We start from the raw sequence: 20,681 nt of genomic DNA, 5'->3' as shown, positions 1-20,681 counted from the left end.
GTGGGATACAGAGCACCCCCATAGTGACACGATGGCATTACCAAAATATAAATGAAAAGAGGGAGATATATTTCTCCATCCATATAAAAATTGTCTCAAGAAACCTATCCTCCTGCATTCCTTCTTCCTGGCAGTAAGCTTTTCTGTAGAAATTTGCACTAAGGCCTTACTCCTTTCTCTCCCCCCTCCCCTGACAAGGAGTAATGACATTGGCACAGGACATTGCCATGGGTAAAAGCGAGTGAAGAAAGACATGAAAGACAAATGGACGTGTTAATGAACTAGTGAGTAGCACAAAGCTAGTTCACCTTTGTCTTTTCCTCTTACCAGCACTGTCTGAAAACTTACCTTGTTTTTCTGTAACCTCACAAATAACACACTTCCATAGCCAAATAACCTTACATCTCCTTTTATAATTAGTGCTGTTACATAGAACCTAAGCTTACACAAATGTCCCTAGTGACATGATTAACTTCAGAGATACTAGTCAGCAGGAGTCAGTCACAAAGCATAAACTAATTAATGTTCGAGGACAAGGATAGGGCCGGAGAGGTCACCCATCTGATGTGCTTTTGAGGATTGCCAAGTAAAACTGGAAAGGAAGCATAACACATCATCTTCAGGGATTTATTTCAGCAGTAACTGGAGAATCTGTGATTGCTTTCCTGAGTGCTTCTGTGTTCTTGGTTTTGTCTTCCTTGATCATATCTTAAATGTGGCAAAAAAAAAAAAAGGAAAGTACAGATGGGAGAATGTAGCTGAAACTTTTATATGGATCATTTCAGCTGACCAAGAAATGTATCCAAGAAAATAAATTTACAGAAGGCACCAAATTTGCAAAAGTACAGAAAATTAGACATTGTGCCTGATATGCTGTTATTCAGTTATGACAAGGTGTTACATAAATGAAGAATGAATCTGATACTTTTATCGATTCGAAGTTCTTTTACTTTCTGTGCAGCAGTCTGTTTTTCTTCTTAGGCCCAGATGCTTCATCCTGATTCTATTATGGTAAGCATTTAAATATGATCTTGCATGCTGACCTCTGTAAGTAAAACCTTGAGTTTACCTCAAGTAAAACATCTGCTGAATACTTTGATGAATAAATATAGATTATTAATATATGCTTAAGTGTCCTGATGAAATGGGGGCTGTGTTGGCAATTTCATACACAAGTATAGGAAGTTTGGAAATACAAACTGTAGAACTATGCTGAATTCTATTAACTGAAGATCCTGTCTGGTCTGGTTGATTTCACCTCTACATCTGCCAAAGAACTTACTTTTTTCAATTCTCCATTTAAATATAGTGCAGGCACCTCTGATTCACTGTAATGGACTAATCTTGCTGCTCATGTCTGGGTAGGAACCTGTGAGACACTGATGCAAAAACCCAGAAGCAGCAGCTGAGGAACAAGTAATTTACTCTCCTATCCAGCCAGCAGTGAAAGCAGGGCAGAGGAAGCAAATGAGAGAATGTGGTCTGCAAGGAGAACAAGAGATGTGAAGAGGCTGTGAAGAGTTAGGAAATGACAGCTAAGTCCATTGGAAGGACAATGGTGAGATGAGGGTAGGAAACCTGGGCAAGGAGTATGTATGCTGGATACTGTCAAATGATCTGTGGGCAGACTGCAATCAGGACTGCTTTGAGGCTGACTCAGGCTCTAAGACCAGAATAATGGGGAGGGTATAAAGGTGGAATTACACCTTTTAGTGCCAGCTTTAAGAATCTATCAGTTTGCTATACCTTATTCAAATAGGATGTCCATGTGAGAGTTGATGTCACCTGAGCAATGAAAAAGGTAGAGGTCAGCAGAGAGGTGAGACAACACAAGAACAAAGAGACTCTGGAAGGGATGAGGGTAGCACAGATCCAGTATCATGGAGACAGGAAGCAAATTATGCCAGAAGAGACACAAGGGAGTTGTGAAGCAGAAGCCATGCTTCTGTGACATCGGGCAGATATATACTCAAGTATCTGTATTTCTTGCTGAAACTCTCAGACTAATCCAGACCAAAGAGGTGGTCTGTAAAGAAAGTAACTGATGTTACCTATTCTTCCACTGACTTTTATGACAGCTATTGGGTGGTAAATTTAAAAAAATGCACCACTTCTGATCCATATCATCATCAGTATTTCACATATAGATATTTTTTTTTCATGAAAAGTAAGAAGAATCTTCCCATTCACATCAATAAATAAAGACCAATAAAGAATACTCGAATTGCCCAGTCAAGATGTAGGAAGTTCTGAAAAAACAGGATTGAGTTTGTCCAGGCCATCTTAATTTGATCTCAGTGTGTATATATATATGTGTGTAAAGAGTAGTTTTTTCCAGAGCCACAAATTATACAGAAATGCATCAACTGTTTTACTTCTTTTATCTCCCCTTCCTGAGTTGTTCTGTGGAAGAACAAGAATTCTTTAAAGTGCTGTTTTGGCATTTAGTCTGCATGTTTTTTCCCTCTGTAGTCTCCCTGCTGCAAGAAAAGAACTACAGGTAGACTGAAATCTTGACACAGAGATTGTGCTCTAAGCAAATTTGACCTTATAGTTCAGTGCTTCTATATTTCCAAAAAATAATAATGGGCTGGACTTGTTTGTACAAGAAGTCTTCCCATTAAATTGAATTGTTCTACCTTTTCCTTAGGATCTTGGTTAACAGAAAAACTAATGCACATTTGGTAAAAGACAGGAAATGGATTTGAAAGATGTTCTAAGCATAAACTCACTTAAGTTCTACTTGAGGTGCAAAAGCTCGTCTTTTTGGCAGTAACTAAAAAGAAGACATCTATATTGCACAAAGTTGTTGAAATGTAAGTGAGCTGCAGAGATTATTATTTTTTTTTTTTTGCAGTCATACAGGCATTTCTGTTTATTGAATTAGAAATGACATCGGACATTCTGATACAGGAAAAAAATGTGTCCTTAAAGTAACAGTATAGGAACAGCCTGAGAATTTAACAGAGCTATAGGATTTCACCCTCACCCTCTTTCCTTAGTACTCACCTGCTTTTATTCTCAAGCCACAGGAAGAAGCAAAAAAGTAGATGCTACACTACTGTGCTCTTGCATGTATAGTATATTGGGCAAAATTACCTCTCTTTAAGCTGGAAATACTGTAAGTAATATTTATTCTAATAAATATATCGATGAGTAAGGATTCAGTCATTCACATCTTCTTAAAACATTATGTGTGGTGTATTGCCTCATTACTCAAAGCCCAAACCTTGGTACCTCAGTACAAGCTGCTAGAAGACACACTCCCTGGGTCAGATCGTTAGAGAAGCTTTAATCCTTTAGAACAATTTTTCAATACTGTTTACACTAGGGACTTCCTTGTACAAATCCTCTTTACACAAGACAAGAATAACACAGGAAGAAACTATTTGTCTCTGATCTCTGCAAAGAAGGAGAGCAAGCCTAAGTCCTTAAGGGGCTTTCTATCATTTAAACTAACCAGGAGGGGATTAATCAAAGATACCTTTGCTGCATGTTGTACAGCCAGCTTCAAAGCTACAATCACATTGATCAGTGTACAACAAAACAACACTCACAGCATCTTATGTTTTAAGTTGAGGTAGAGCAGAGACTGGATTGCCTAGTTTGTTTCATCACTCCTTCTTTCCCATCAAAACAACAGCAGGACACTGTGATGTCCTGGAATCCAAAGCGTGTTGGTCAGGAACCCTACCTTGCACTGTAACAAAGAGCAAGCACCGGACCCTCTGTGGTGATTCTATGTATTAGTTCCTCAAAAGCAAATCAAAATTCCTTTTAGATGGCCTTTTAAAAACTGCCTCATATGCAAGCAAGTATTCTTCATTTATGGGATGTTGATTATTCTTGCATAAATCTATGTTTACCATTGCATAAGTAGGCTATTTCCATCCCATCAAAACAGCATACAATGGAAATACTGTAGTGTTGAAGTAATTCTATTTCCATCAATAAGAAAACCTTTCAGTAACCTTTCAGATACAAATTCTGAATATAGAATTGCCCTGGAAGAAATGTTTCTGAGTGAAAAATTACAAATATATATATATGTGTATATTTTTTAAATAAAAATGAATAAAAATATTGAAATGAAAAAAATGAAAAAATATACGTTGCAAAAAATGTCTTCTCATGAAACACCTATTTTCAACAGTTAAGCTTCATAAACCCCAGCTTTTTCCACAACTGGTTGAAATTCTTAGAGTCTAGCAATTAAAACATTCAGGAAAATAAATAGCGTTTTCAAAATGTAGCATCTTCTAGGCAATGAATGTATTTATCTTTCTTTTTTTTGCCATCAGGGAAAGAACTTAGGGGAGACAAAAAGGGTGATCTTCATCACAGGACAATCATGCTGGTAACTACAAGATTCAGTTGGGTCTTATGGATAAACCAAGTCTCTGTTGTACACAATTAAGAAAAGGGTTTTTTCCATAAGTATCTTGGAGCCAAACCAAGGCCCTTTATCATCAGCCATAGATAAATAATCTCCACCTTTCTAACAGAGTGAATGTTTAATTATTTATACAAAGAGAAACAAAAGCAAGAAGACTTCATATCCTTAACAAGTGTCATAGTCAGTGAGGCCACTGGCTGTATTTCCATCTTTATTTGCCTTTTACTTTTTTTTTTCTTATTGAAAACCTTCAGAATATTTTGGTCCTATGCCATTATTGTACAAAACCAAATGTCAATAACAGACAGTTGAGTGGAGCTGTTTTTCTATAGATAATGAAGCTATTTCTGAATTCTCAGAAAAATGAAAAGGTGAAGCTGAGAACAGCATCATAGAATTTTCATATGCTTTTGCTAAAAATGATAACATTTCTTCTTTTTGAGATATGCCCATTTCCTCTGCTGCTGGTCTTGCAGGATGTCAGAACAAATCACAATAGAATAACAGCTCCAGCTCAGGTTGCCCTTTCTTTTGAGATGTATTGCGCTCTTCTGCCCCAAAGGGTATTTATTGCCCAGGTATCAGGGAAGACACAAAGAGAAAAATCACAAGTGAAAAGACGATGCTTTGTTATTTAGGCTCATTAGCTGCTATGTTTGATTCTCCTTCTAACAAGCCCAGCATTTCTCAGTAGACCATAGCCAGTTCTGAGTTCTCCACAGACATTCTTTTCCCATCTTCTCTATGTCCTGTCTCTTGCTACCCCTCACTTCATGGGAAACTCCCCCTTTAGGATATTTTTATCTGTAATAATTGTAGGAAAATGACCTGTTGTGAAGAAAGGATGACTGAGATTTTTCGGCACTTTAAGAATGCTTTCATGGAGTGGAGCTGGTCTCTTCCATCTCCTTGTTCTCTGCAGCTGCTGTGACAAACACTGTAACAGGAATAAAATCAACTGAGGTGCGCCCTGAATAGAAGAAAGGAGTTCTTCAAGACTCTGACAAAGTTAAACCCCTTGGGAAACATGGAGGACAACTGGGGGAAGTTTAAAAGGAACTACAAGCAATGGGCAGCAGCATAAAGGAAGAGAGAAGGCAGCCTTGTTTCTGACAGTGGGTAGTTTTGAACTACTTGACGTTTTAATGATTTTCAGTAGCTCAGAAACAGTTCAGTTAGCAGAGAGGCTAACTCTGAAAGTGCAATACGAAATTCAAGGAGTACTTCACACTTCACATAAAAATGAAGCATGTGAAGGATTTTTAGACTTAGAAAAAAAGGTTTGCAAGAATTTGTGGAGGAATTGGTAAAATTTCAAGTTCTACAAATCTATCTTTCAGTTTTGGTCTTAACTCGCTCCTTAACATCTGTCTAAATTATGAGACAATCTAAGGCAAAGTACTCCAAAAGATTCAGAACGCACCATTGGCAGAGTCATTTTTTGCAGGCCAGTAAGAAACTGTCTGCTAAAGCCCTGAACTGTGTAAGTGTTTGCATGTTAGAGGTGAAGCACTGCAAGGATGGATACCTGAGGGATACATGGGGAGCAGTTCACAGTAAAGAACACAACGGTGGTTCACAGGAGATGGAAAATGGCAAAAACTACTTTGGTGGATTACATCAGTTTGTAACAGTTTGTAAGTAAGTGCCAGAAGGGAAAGAACAGATCAGAAAAAGAAGATAATGGTAATATCTCAAAAAGTGAGACAAATGTGCTATAAATTTGAAATAACATGGAAAACATATAGATTTAAATTCAGACAGAGGTGTACAAGCCAATGCAATGAGAAAAGCAAGTAACAGCACTTGAAGGTAAATGGATAGAGTTCAGTGCTTAGTAGTGAATCAGATTCTGGTTTATTTTGTCTACTTTTAGACAAATAATCGGAGTGTCTAAATGGAGAGTACAGCTGCCTTCTCTGTGAAAAGGCTTTCCCAGTCTGCAGTCAGTAGAGAAAGAAAATCACCTGCTGAGAATCATGCAGGGTCAGTTTATGAGGATCTCCCACTCTGTCTCACTTCCTTTGACTGTGAAGGGAACCTCAGGTAATTAGGAGCTTGACACAGTTCTTGCTTTTAAATTTTGGAAGTGGAATCGTATACAATAAATCTGAGTCCAGAGATATGCAAACAACAGACTGGAAAAGATATGTTTACTTTCTACTTTGATACAAAGAAAAGATAATGCAGTGAAGGTGAGAAACAAGCAAGGCTCAATCAGATGGCAAACAGAATAGAAAAGCAGATCCAAAATCATTAAAGAAAATTAGAAGAAGCCTTCTGGTTGTAGGAAAACTGCCAGGAGAACTTCAGAAGCTATTCATCTTTCCAAATTTGAATTCTTAATTCAAAGTCAATGGACATATTTTTCTGAAAATTGTAAGCTAAGTAAAAGAACTGGAATGAAAAAAAACATTGGTCATTGCAGCCAAAAAGGTGGAATGTGTCACTTAAACAATGCTGAAGAGCTAAAATATGCAAAATGGGAATGTTCTTCATTATCTTCAAATCTAGAATTTTTTTGAGTGATGGTGAATGCCTTTTCCTGTGCTTGTATCTGCTGTCTTCCAAGATTAGATGAGGCTGTACATTGGCCAAAGAAATGTTAATTTATTTCTGTGACTTCTAGACTATCTAAACCAGACTACAGACCACTAATTTTACAGCCAGAAGTGAGTCCCTGTGCTTCCCACAAGCACACAGGCATCACTGTTACACATTATAAATGTTTTCTTAATTGAAGACAAAACAGACGTTCTGAGTCTCATGCTTTCCTGGTCAGGAAGGGAAGCAGGGAAGAAGCAGAGACAGGACACCTGACCCAAACTGACCAAAGAGGTATTCCATACCACAGCACATCACACCCAGTATATAAACGGGGGGCAGTTACCCAGAAAGGTTAGATCACTGTTCAGGTCGGCGGGTGGTGAGCGGTAGTATTCTCTTCCCTTGTTATTTCCCTTTTTATTATTATTGTTGGTGGTAGCAGCAGTGATTTGTGTTATACCTTAGTTACTGGACTGTTCTCATCTCAGCCCGTGGGAGTTGCATTCTTTCGATTCTCCTCCCCATCCCTCCAGGAGTGGGGGGGGGGGGAGGAAGGAAAAGGGAGGAGTAAGTGAGTGGCTGCATGGTTCTGAGTTACCAGCTGGGCTTAAACCACGACATGTGTCAAAACATATGACTGCACAGTCTAATTTATTAGGAAAAGTCTCAAGTTATCCGTACAATTATTATCTATTTTAAGTAAATATTCCAGGACTGTCAAAAGTTACAGATCGTTAAAGCTGTGTTTGTTCTATTTGTTTGTCCTATTTGGTCAGTTCTCCTGATAATGATGTGTGCCATATGTACTATGTATATGTATATATATATGTATTTAGTACTTTATAATAAGCTTTTTCATACCCATCACTTCATCTGATCAAATACTAATTGTCATAAAATACACAAACTGTACGTCCTTGTGTGCTGTATGCAGTTTTTGTATTAAACAGATGTGAAAGCATAATAAATCCTACACACATGGGTGGAAAAAATAATATGTAGGAGAGCTGAACCCCAAGACTGGAGAGTTATGCTTCAAAAATAGCCCTGGAGGTAGAGCATGGCCCTCAGGCTGAGAGCAGTTAATGACTGCAGACTGGAGTGCAAACCACTGCTTACAATCTGGATTTGAATTTGAGCTTCTGAATTTGTAACTATAAAACTACCCTGCTAACAACCCACAGAGACCAGATGGACCTGTAATTAATTGGAAATGCTTGTAATAATGGATTTCCAAGGTGTGACTGCTGATACGCATTTGTGTATGTGTGCCAGTATCTATCTAAATGTATAAAAACAATTTTTATTAAAAGTTGGGGCAATTTGTGAACTTCTATGGAGCTTCTATAAAATGCATCTCATGATTTCTTGTTCTGACCTTGAGAGACTGTGTGGAATATTAATTAGACAAAAGAAATGATATACAAGGAACATGGGTTCTGTTTCACCTGCTTCTGGGGTGAATTTCAGAAATCTCAGTGTGCTGTGTGTTTGCAGGAGCCATGGATACGCAGGGGGGAACTGCAATGGCTTTCCACACAGTTAGATCAGAATGAGAGCATCTGCTCAAAAGCAGTTTGAGAGAGCAACATGGATGTGTTTCCTCAACCCTACTCCTAGCAGAAGAAGCCAATTGAAACACTTGTAAGTTACAGAAACCACCATCCTACTGCTTCGTGAGCCATAACCTTTTTACACAGCTGCTGAATTCAGACAGGTGATCCCTAAATTGACCAGTTACAGGGAATTACAGGGTGACTTATTCATATGTTCATAGATTCATAGAATGGTTTGGGCTGGAAGGGACATTAAAGATCATCCAGTTCCAACACCCCTGCCACGGGGATGGACACCTTCCACTAGACCAGGTTGCTCCAAGCCCCACCCAACCTGGCCTTGAACACTTCCAGGGATGGGGCAGCCACAACTTCCCTCAGTAACTTGTGCCAGTGCCTCACCACTCACACAGTGAAGATTTGTTTCCTAATATCTAACCTAAATCTCCCCTCTGACAGTTTAAAACCATTCCCTGCTTTTCTCCTCTACATGTCAATAGCTCTGTTGGATCCAGAGCTGGGAGGAGGTGATCCTTGAATATCTTTCTTCAGCCTCTCTTCCCTTTCTTCCCTCCAGGGCTTTTCTCTGTGGTGTGATGGTCAAGAGACCCTTTTTGTTTTGTGTCTCTAAACACCTCAAAAGCTAGCAGGGACCGAGGTGGGCTAAGTGCCTGTCGGTGAGCAGTGCTTTACCGCTTGGGCAAAAGGCCGGGATCAGAGCAGGGATCCTGCTCCACCAAGGTGAGGGATGTTTTCCTGTGCTGTCTGCCCTGAGGCCGAGAACATCGACTGCCTGGCAACAAACTCCCCGGAGACAGAGGGGCAGACACTGTGGCACCGATCGGAGCAAGACATGAACTGGGGCTGGGGTTTATCTGATATCCCTACAGATGAGTCTCACCTGTAAGAGGGGTCCAAGAGAACCAACCCTATAAAATGGGAACGGCCCACAGCCATGCAGTTTGTGCCCCTGTACTCTGCGGTTTGGCAGGATTGCTGGGTACAAGGACTGTAACTGAGTAGACTACAACTACAAGGAATTCAACTCGTTGACTGAGAAGATATCCCTGGATCCATGGGGTGGGTGGTGATCCTATTTCTTTGTGTTCTTTCTTTCTTTGCTTCCTTTCTTCTTTCCATCCTCTACTTTGGATCTTGTATAAGAATCTGCAGAGATTTTTGTTCCTCCTGACAGTTTTAAGGGAAGTTTATAATTTGTTTTTTATTCTCTGTAGAGCTGTCGTGGTTTAAACCCAGTCAGGTAATTCGTTCGCTCACTTCCCCCTCTTTCTTGCCCTCCCCCTGCTCTCGGAGGGACGGACAGGAGAATCGAAAAGAATGCAACTCCCACGGGTTGAGATAAGAACAGTTTAGTAACTAAGGTATAACACAGATCACTACTGCTACCACCAATGATAATAATGATAAAGGAAATAACAAGGGAAGAGAATACAACACCTCAGCACCAGCCGACCGATAACTTGCCCCCCCTCAGCCCGACCAAGCACCGACCGATACCTCCTCCAACCCTGCGGTCTCCCAGCCCTTCCGGCTAACTCCCAGTTACATCCTGGGCATGACGTGCTGTGGTATGGAATACCTCTTTGGTCAGTTTGGGTCAGGTGTCCTGTCTCTGCTTCCTCCTGGCTTCCCCTCCCCCCTGGCAGAGCATGAGGCTCACAAAGTCCTTGGCCAAACCAAAACATCGCTATCAGCTCTGTTCCCGAGCTGAAAGTCAAAACACTGCACTACACCAGCTACCAAGAAGGAGAAAAATGACTGCTACTGCTGAACCCAGGACATTATCCACCCCTTATTCCATACCATTCACGTCATGCTCAGATCCCACATTTTCAATATACCATCACTCTTATCTCAGTGCACTCTTATTTTAGTGCATGGACCAGTAGCTATAAGGCTGCTGAGTCCATCTGGTCCATGATGTCAGGCTCCACCTCTTGTAACAGTCTTCCAGAGCAGGAGAGACTGTGTGCAGTGTTCACACTCGTGAATAACCTGGGCAATAGTGTCCATTACTAAGTCCACCCCTCGATCATGAGTCCATCTGTGTGTTGCATCTCTGCTCTGATGGCCTGAAGTGCCATGGGCCCACCAGGCTTAAAATAATTCACTGTCCCCTTAAGCAGTTTCTGCAGCTTGTTGCTGGGGACTCCATACAGCTGCCTTCCATCTCTGACGCTTCCAAAGCACTGGACGGGCCCAGTAGACTAGATACTTGCCCATACTGTCCCACACACCCTGCCACTCATGACTGTCCAGCCTTGGGGAAAACCTCTTGGTCCCCCTATATTGTCGTCTAATCCCAGACAAGACCCGAACCTGACTCTGCTTAACTTTTGAGATCAGACAAAATGGTTGTGGGTAGAACACAGCCTGTGTGTGTGCCAACATGCTGATCCCCATCACAATCAGCAGGCAGGTCCCAAGGATACCCAAAGGCCATTCAGAGCCTTCAGAACTCTCAGTTGATGCTGCTGTACTTGTCACTGGGGCTGGTGTAGCTGCTGTGCTTGCCGGCTCTCCCACTGCCAGCTTCTCTTTTCCTGAGTCCAGCTCTTCCTCCTCTGCCTTGCTGGGAAGTGCTGCGTGGTCTCCGGCATCCTCCTGGGGCTCGGCGGGCGGCTTCCGGGGAATGCTCTCGGCCGTCGCGGGGCTGGGCTCGGCTGCGGGGCTCAGCTCCTCCGCGGGGCTCGGCTCTTCCGCGGGGCTCGGCTCCTCCGCCGCCTTCTCCCGCTGCTCGGCAGCCGCCTCCTTCCTCTCCTCGACCGCCCCGACCTCCTCCACCGGCACCCGTCCCCTCGCGGCCTCCGGCCCCGGTCCCGCCGCCGCTTGGTCCCCGGGGCCGCTCTCCCGGGCCGGTTCGGCTGCCGCCGGCTCTCGGGGCCGCTCCCCCTCGGGTCCCCGCAGCCTCACGAAGATGGAGAGTAGGGTGAGGGCCAGGACGGTGAAGAGCAGCCGGACGGCCAGGTACAAGTCCACAGCGACGTCCGTCCCGCCCTGCTGCTGGAGCCCGCCCGTATTACAAGCCATTGCCATAAAGCACAGTGAGACAAGAACCTTAGCCCAGGCCCCACACTTGATAAACACTATCACAGCAAATACCGGCTCTACGTAAGTTACAACATTCTGAAGCTGTGAGATCAACAAGAACAACTCTGAGAGCCAATAAATCATCATTGTGATGAGTGACTATTAATCTGGTCAGATCTGTCGTTATCTCAACCCTTAGTGCCCCACGTTGGGCACCAAAAAGAACTGTCGTGGTTTAAACCCAGTCAGGTAATTCGTTCGCTCACTTCCCCCTCTTTCTTGCCCTCCCCCTGCTCTCGGAGGGACGGAGAGGAGAATCGAAAAGAATGCAACTCCCACGGGTTGTGATAAGAGCAGTTTAGTAACTAAGGTATAACACAGATCACTACTGCTACCACCAATGATAATAATGATAAAGGAAATAACAAGGGAAGAGAATACAACACCTCAGCACCAGCCGACCGATAACTTGCCCCCCCTCAGCCCGACCAAGCACCAACCGATACCTCCTCCAACCCTGCGGTCTCCCAGCCCTTCCGGCTAACTCCCAGTTACATCCTGGGCATGACGTGCTGTGGTATGGAATACCTCTTTGGTCAGTTTGGGTCAGGTGTCCTGTCTCTGCTTCCTCCTGGCTTCCCCTCCCCCTGGCAGAGCATGAGGCTCACAAAGTCCTTGGCCAAACCAAAACATCGCTATCAGCTCTGTTCCCGAGCTGAAAGTCAAAACACTGCACTACACCAGCTACCAAGAAGGAGAAAAATGACTGCTACTGCTGAACCCAGGACAAGAGCCTGTAGTTACTTCTGTGAGTAACACAGCTTATTGTAAAAGGTCAGCTCCCCCACACCTGCCGGATGGGACAGGACAAATGATTCTCTACCAAGTAGATATTTGAAGAGGTCAGTCTGCTCTCCTGAAGTCCAGGGGAGTGAGCTTGTTGTATACCCTCTTCACTGCCCTGAGGATCTTGAACGCCACCTTGTCATAGTCGCTGCAGCCAAAGCTGCCCTTGAGCTTCGCACTGCCTACCAACCCTTTTGCGTTAGTGAAAACAAGGTCCAGCATAGGCTCCCCTCTTTGGCTTCTCCATCACTTGCAAAAGGAGTGCATCAAAGCGTGATGCAGGAACCTTCTGGATTGCTTATGCTCTGTTGTATTGTTAGATATCAGGGTGGCTGAAGTTTCCAGTGAGGACCAGGGCTTGTGAAAGTGACGTTTCTCCTATCTGTCTCATCAGCTCAGTTTCTCCAGTTGAGACACCTGTAGTAGGCCCCCACTACAATATCCCCTCTCCCTGACCTCAGTCCTGACCCATAAGTTCAGTTGGCTTCTCATTCATCCCCAATGGGGACGATGGGCAGTGGGCAGAGCTCTGCCAACTCTACCTGTTCAATGACATAGAGGGTGATACCCCCTCTTTGTCTCCCCTGTGTCTCTTCCTAAAGAGCCTGTACCCTTCTATTCTAATACTCCAGTCATAGAAACCATCCCACCACTTTTACAGTCAGGTAACAGCCCTGCAGCCATGTGCGCATGTATAACTCCTCTTGTTTACACTCCATGTTATGTACATTTGCATACAGGCCATTTAAGCTGGGGCCACCTATGAAACTGACTTACTGTCTGGAGCAGCTGGTATTCCTTTGTGCTGCTTTTTAGGTACAGTATGCTCATTGTGTCTTTGTTGCTTCAGAAAAGCAAGCTCATGTCTTGTCAACATGCCAGAGTAGAGCTTTATTGCACTAGGCTAGCCAGGTCCGTACTGTTTGTAGTCTCCTGAGCAACAATGTTTTCTGTCTCTTTTTGCTAAAGGAAAAACTTTGTTTGCAGAGTATATGCAGTGCATATGACTTGGAGATATGTGTCATGAAGTGAAGGAGGCACTGAACCTATCTGACAGTATAGGTGCATACTATGAAATCAGTGAGATTTTGTTACATTTCTTTTTCCAAATATAACTTCACAGATTTTCATTTCCAGAAATGTTCTTTTTATTTTTTTTTTGTAACTGCAATAATGGCAGTATGAATTTGTGCATTCATTACCTACATACAGCAGCTTGACTTTTGTACAGTGACTCATTAAAGCCTGAGGTCACTGAGTAGGAAGGTTTCAAAGACCTGCTAAGGAAGCGCAGTCCCTGTCAGGAATTTTTGATATAGATTATCTCTACCTTGTGCAGCTGAGCTTCTGACAAAGTGATTTCACAGGAGATCTTTATATATATTTAAAAGGTGATTCACTCAGCCTTGGAGACAACAGACATCGAAGGCAGTCGACTGCAACACTGGAAAAATCACTCTATGGTACTAAATACTTTTTTTGTAACTGACAGAACCATTATTTTTTGTGCTCACTGTAGCTCCTTTGTGTCACATAAGCACTCATTATCCTATACTTTTTAAGGTTAAAAATCTCTGCTGGATGACACATGGAAACCTGAGCAGCTAGGGTAACAATTAATGGACCTCAAAAAGTTTTGAGATTCCATCTGAATAAATGCAGACATATTTGAAGATGGTTCAACCAAAATGTCTCATGTTCCTTCTCCTCCCTCCTCATCTTTTTTTTTATTTCCTTAAGCCAAAAGGCTTTGATTTCAAAATCAGTCTACAGGTCTAATAATCTCAGATTTTCACTTACTGTGTTGCCAACTTCTTTAACATCAATTTAGTTTACTAGAACATGGGTACAACCAACATCTCTAAGTTTTACTTCTGCTTCATATCCAGATAGGTTCATTTTTCCCTAGCTATAATAGCAGTATGAATCACTACCTTCTTACCAGCCACCTGACTTTGGAAGGTTTTTACTTTTGATTCAGATCTGAGTTGAAATCAATAAATGCTTCCAACTGTCTATTTATTTTTTTTTCCTTTTTTTTTTTTAAATCAATGGTTTGGATATAGAGTTATTGGGGTATTCACTGATGTAATAGTTTCATTAAAAAACATTGATTTGTGATGTATTAAATATCAATTGGTCTTGCTTTGGTATGATTGAAGCTCTGAGCTTCATTAGGTGATGTTCTGGCTTAAATCTGCTTGTGTTGTGGGTATCTATTTGTAATGTTTGTTTTTGGCAAAATTGTATAACCCATTTATAGCAATCTTCCTAAGGACAGCAAAGATGTAGCTCTCAAATTATTAGGCTCAGGGTTTCGCAGTTCATGTGACAAAAATTGTCATTGCTTTGGGCTACCACTTTCCTGGCATATGGACTCAGAAATCGTGAGCATAGTCACTTCTAAATTTCCACACTTGGAATTCAGCTGCTCTCTAAATCTCTAGGTCTGGGACAGCCTGGAACTGTGGTCTGCCAGATTTTCTTTTTCATTATAAATTTAGGCAGAGATGAGGAGGTGTTGCTCCAAATTGAAGTGAAACTAAATACCAACTTTACAAAATTATCGTAAAATTGTTGTTGACCCCTTCTTCATGTCAGTTATTTAAAGAAACAACATAAACCTTGTCTACATATTAAAAGGCCACCACTACAGCTAATCAAATGATAAGAAAACAAAAATCACCTCCAAATGGTTATCACTGGATTTTGTATGAAAGAACTTTTTGCAGTACAGCTATTTTTATCTAGGGAGGCGATACTACTATACTACTATAAGACACTTTTTTACTCAACATGAAAAGTTCATGGGGAGAAGATTCCCATGGTGGGCTTTATACTGGGATAACTGTTTAAAATCCTTTTTGTTCCTAGAAGCTTTCTAATCTCCATCTGACAAGATAATCATTCGCTCCCAAGCAGATATTGATATTTGTTAAGACTTACTTCATTTCCATACAAAACTGGCCCCCAGTGATTGTATGGTACAATATTAACTTGGTCTATTTGCCACAGCATGCGAATACATGTGCGGTCTGTACAGGAAAATCTGTTAAAGACAGAGGGCACTGCAACAGGAGCAGTGTGTTTGGTGATGGAAATGTGGATAGTGTGATAATAGGTGCTATTTCCACCTACAGTTGTAGAGACTTTGTACACCTTCCAGTGTGGTCTGCACATTCTCACTATAGCAATGCCATGTAGCAGTGTCATTACAAGGTATTGCAAGGAACTCAGGATAGTGGCATATCTGAGCACCCTCTTTCTTCTGCTGGCATGAGTCAAAACAAGATTAAAAGTGTGGTCATTGTCAAATGTAAACAAATCTGTCCATGGTTTGTTAGTTCAAGAATTGCTCCTCTTAAATTTCAGGGGAATGGTCCCAAGGAACTCTGCTAGCTGGGTGGCCATTAGTTGCATTACTGTTTCTGACATTACCTATGAACCATGGATAGAGCAATGTGATTCATAAATTATTAATTCGTATCTGACTCTTTTGTTTCCTCTGAGCAAGTGTCACTTTCTTTTTGTGGTTTTCAGCTCTTGCCTCCAGAGAGAACGCCAACACCAGAGGTCATGGTTAAGTCAAAATGATCACCAGGTCACGAGGATTTTTGGTCTCTTGATGAAGTTAAGGAACAGTGGAATTCCTGCATGCCTCATACACCTTTGCTTAGTGTCTGCCTGGTTAACCTCTCCAGGCTTTTCAGTTTATGCATGTTATAGTAGGATGTAAAGAGTTTTAAAATAGGGTTTTAAAATAATAAAAATGCCAGCTGTGTGCATGACATATAGAATTTGTTGCTACTTGTTTCCTACTGAAAATAAGTCTTACCTGTCTTCTGTCATTGCTAAGGAGCTTATTTTGTTTTGGCTGTGGTTTTAGTTCTAAGGTCCATGTAGAGCCTTTACATTTGAGGGTGAAATAATCAGCAGTTCAGCATTGCTATGCTAGATGTATTTGCAGAGCTATGCCACTACTTTGTAGAGGCAGACCTGAACTCAGTTACTGCACATATGCTTGAAGCAGTAAACAAAATAACAAAAGAAATGTGTGTATTTGGAAAGAATGAATGAGAGAAACAGCAACTGTTTTGATTATGCCATTCAGTAATTCTTAAGTGATGAAAACATATTCTGTGTCTAGTGACTCACTTATTCTGTGAACAAACAAAGCAGTTCCACCTTAAATCACTTTCAGAGCAGCAAACTTAGTTCAGGTTTTGCTGTGGTGGGCAAAACCTTCCCATTATAGAATCATAGAATAGTTAGGGTTGGAAAGGACCTTAAGATCATCTAGTTCCAACCCCCCTCCCACAAGCAGGGACACCTCACACTAAACCATCTCACCCAAGGCTTCGTCCAACCTGGCCTTGAACACTGTCAGGGATGAAGCATTCACAACTTCCCTGGGCAGCCCATTCCAGTGCCTCACCACCCTAACAGGAAAGAATTTCCTCCTTATATCCAATCTAAACTTGCCCTGTTTAAGCTTTAACCCATTACCCCTTGTCCTGTCACTACAGTCCCTAATGAAGAGTCCATCCCCAGCATCCCTATAGTCCCCCTTCAGATACTGGAAGGCTGCTATGAGGTCTCCACGCAACCTTCTCTTCTCCAGGCTGAACAGCCCCAACTTTCTCATCCTGTCTTCATACGGGAGGTGCTCCAGTCCCCTGATCATCCTCATGGCCCTCCTCTGGACTTGTTCCAACAGTTCCATGTCCTTTTTATGTTGAGGACACCAGAACTGCACACAATACTCCAGGTGAGGTCTCACAAGAGCAGAGTAGAGGGGCAGGATCACCTCCTTCCACCTGCTGGTCACACTCCTTTTGATGCAGCCCAGGATACGGTTGGCTTTCTGGGCTGCAAGCGCACACTGCCTGCTCATGTTCATTTTCTCATCAACCAGCACCCCCAAGTCCTTCTCCGCAGGGCTGCTCTGAATCTCTTCTTTAAAGTGAAACATTGAAACACAACCTAGTATGGTTTTCTTTTCAACTAAGATGCTATTGTGTTATTGAAAGAAAAAATATTTGGCAACTTCTATTATAATTAATACAATTATTTCTAGTTGTTTTAGAATAAGACAGACTATACTAGCAAACCCACATTTTATACATTGAAAATCCAGTTTATTTTCGTGAAATGATACATGTGTTATACTAGTATTAACTGTAGATGTGCTGCTCTTCACTACTGAGTCTTGAACTTTTTGAATTCAAGTGATTGCTGTCAGCTTTGAATTTGGGTTTTTGTTTTTTTTTCCCCCTCTGTTTCAGATGAATAAGTGGACAGAACTAGATTCATTATCATTCTAACAATCTGAAGGCTCACAGCAATTGTAGCTGTAATAGGAAGGAATATTGCTAGGAATGGCTCAAGCTTTTCTGAGAAATGTCCTTTTTGTGTTGGATTAAAGTTACATTAATTCATGATGTAATATTCTGGGTAATGCCCTGTGGTGATGTTGGAAAAAACTACATGGAGAGAAATGCCCATCCTGACCCTCATACCAAAAAGGCTATTCCTATTTTCTCAGAGAAGATTCATTCTTCCTGACAGGTCAAGGCATGCCACTTCTTGCAGCGATGAGTCGTCCTTTCTCTAAAGCCCTACCAAGGTGATGTTCAGGGAATGGTTTCCTTCTCTTGTGGAATTTGAGGTGCAAAGAAGTTAATTGCTATTTCTTCAGTATCTATTTAGTGCTGGCTTTAGGAAACCTTCATGACACCCAGAAGGAAGCTCCATGGCAGAATTTGTACCAGATGAGAACTTTTCAAATTCTTACTTTATTAAGAACCTTGTATTCTTTCGCACTTTTTCATACTGGCATACTCTCAAATTTTTGTTGCCCCATTTTCCATTTCTGAATTACTTGGAAATCCCTTTGAAATTAATTATTTATCTTCAAGGACCTTAGGTTTGTATGTTATTTTCCTTCAACTGGTATATTTTCACAAAAAAAAAAAAAGCTTCATTTGCAATGACAGAAGCAGAGTTTTACAGATTTCACTGCATTGCCATGGGAACGAATGACTTCCTTCCAAATCATCATGGCCAAACTAACTCAGATGAAATAGGAACAAGCCTTAACCTTTGCCCATTCTTCAAACATACGTCAAAACTGATTTGTTCCGAATGTTTAAAAAATTGAGAAGGTCCCTGGGATACATAGGTGAATTTCTAAAGTTATTTATAGTATTAGAAACACAAAAAGGCACTTGGTGATTTATCTGTACCCTTATACTTAGAACAGTTAAAAAAATACATGGTTTTCAGGCTGCAAAGAATAATTAATGGCTTACCAGAAGAACTGGGGATGAAGGATATTCTTTTTGAAAATAATTCCAAATTTAATTTTACACTTTCTTAGGCTTTTTTAATACATTTTTTATGTTAAATCTAACTGTGTCACTTTCACAACAATGCCTTTTTCCTTATCAGTATATATAATAGAATCTGCAATGTGTGGAACTTTTATGTGCCTATTTGTTGTGGTTTAACCCCAGCCAGTAACTCAGAACCAGGTGATCACTTGCTCACCCCTCCCCTTCTCCCCCATGTAGGATGGGTAGGAGAATCGAAAGAATGGAATTCAACAATAAGTAATTTATTTTGTATATTTTATGAATAAAAGATGAAAAATTGAAATAAAAATGCTCAGACTTTTCAAAATTATAAGGTTTTTTTTTCTTATTTTTTCTTGACATTGCATTTAAAGATGAACAATATTAATCTGTGGTGTCTTCCAATGAAAAATGTTATTTTATGACCAAACATATTTTTCATTAGGAAGACTTTTGTATGCCTTCCTTCTGACTAATTCTTTTCATAATTTTACTGAGCTTTGAGGTTCCGTCCAGCAGCCTTGAAATGGTCATTCTCCATCACTCAGTAAAGTAAGTCTACAACCAAATTTACAGAAAATTGTAATATAAATTTCTGTATTCACTAATATGGAATTTCAAAGTGTTCACTTCAGCACAGCTAACAGAAAATCTGAAGACTTTTGGCCTGTACAACTGAGTTTAGGGACCTGAAAGAATTTGTTTCCATGTTTACAGTAGAAAATATGATCGTAGATGTGGTTTGGAAAAATGCTGGCAGTGTTCACAGTTTTCACATTAGCCTAATACTTAGAGACTAGTCAAAGATCAGAGACTTGTGTTTAGTGATTTACTCAGATTATAGATCTTCAGCCCTCTGTTGAAGGAATACACAATTAAGGGAGCTGAGAATAGGCAAGAGGTAAATTCAGTATCCTTGGCTGGGGATATGATAAATTTAATCCCTAAATCCTAGGAATATTTTTCAGTTTAGCCAATTTACTTTATTATAAAATTCATGCAACATATAGTGGAAACAAAGGATTCTGATTTAAACTGTAAGGCACAAGGAAAATTACACAGAAGCTGGGCTATGGCCTGTGCCTGTGTTTACTGAGATGTCCAAACACGCTATGTGGGTTTGTTAGGCATGTGCAGAAAATTCATTCCCTACTGGGAATTTATCAGGGCAGTGCCTGGCTTCTGAGATCAAGGGTGATGTGCAAGGTACAAATTCACCTCGTCCAAGACATATCTGGACATGCTTAGAGGGGAAGTGATTGGTCCCGAAAGAATTCTGTGATCAAAGGAGAGGTCCAGTGAATTTAGGTGGCAGCTGACGCTTTCTCTTGTTTGCTTGCTTCTTTCCTTGCTTCCTTCTGCCATCTCTTTCCAGTATGTCCATGCCTTTCTCTAAGTGCTGGACAAAGCGCTCCAGGTACGGCCTCACCAGTGCTGGAATATCACAAGGCTTGTAGGTTGTAGTGAGGGGCAACTTTTAGTCTGGGGCTAATCCAGGGTATGGACTGGAGGAGAAGAAAGAAGGTAAGCAGTAGAACTGACTGTAACTGAGTTCCCATCGCGCAGCTAATTTCTTCACTTTGACATTTGTTTTCTTCATGTTACATCATAAAAAGTAACTATATCTGGAGTTTCTTATGAAACAAAATATTCTCAGATAATTGAGCCTGTGTCAATGTAAGAGGATGATTTTAATAAAAGTGGTTTGGTTTTGGCTTTTATTATATTTGTGATTTTCAAATTTAGAAAGGAAAGAAAATCTAAAGAAACTTTCCAATGAAGTATTTCAAATATAGTGACTTAGCTCTTGTTATTTTAAACACTTTATATATTTCTGTGTGAAGTTTTGCTAGAATAACAACATGCCTTTGGATTGTTTAGATACCATTAAACCAGTAATTTAAAATTACTCCTTCAGAAAATTGCTGAACA

The sequence above is a fragment of the Pezoporus wallicus genome, unplaced genomic scaffold, assembly GCF_028554395.1.
Source record: "Pezoporus wallicus isolate ANWC-B61680 ecotype Strahan unplaced genomic scaffold, APGP_CSIRO_Pwel_v1 contig_3847, whole genome shotgun sequence".
Classification (NCBI taxonomy): Eukaryota; Metazoa; Chordata; class Aves; order Psittaciformes; family Psittacidae; genus Pezoporus; species Pezoporus wallicus.
Note: the sequence above shows the minus strand (reverse complement) of the source record.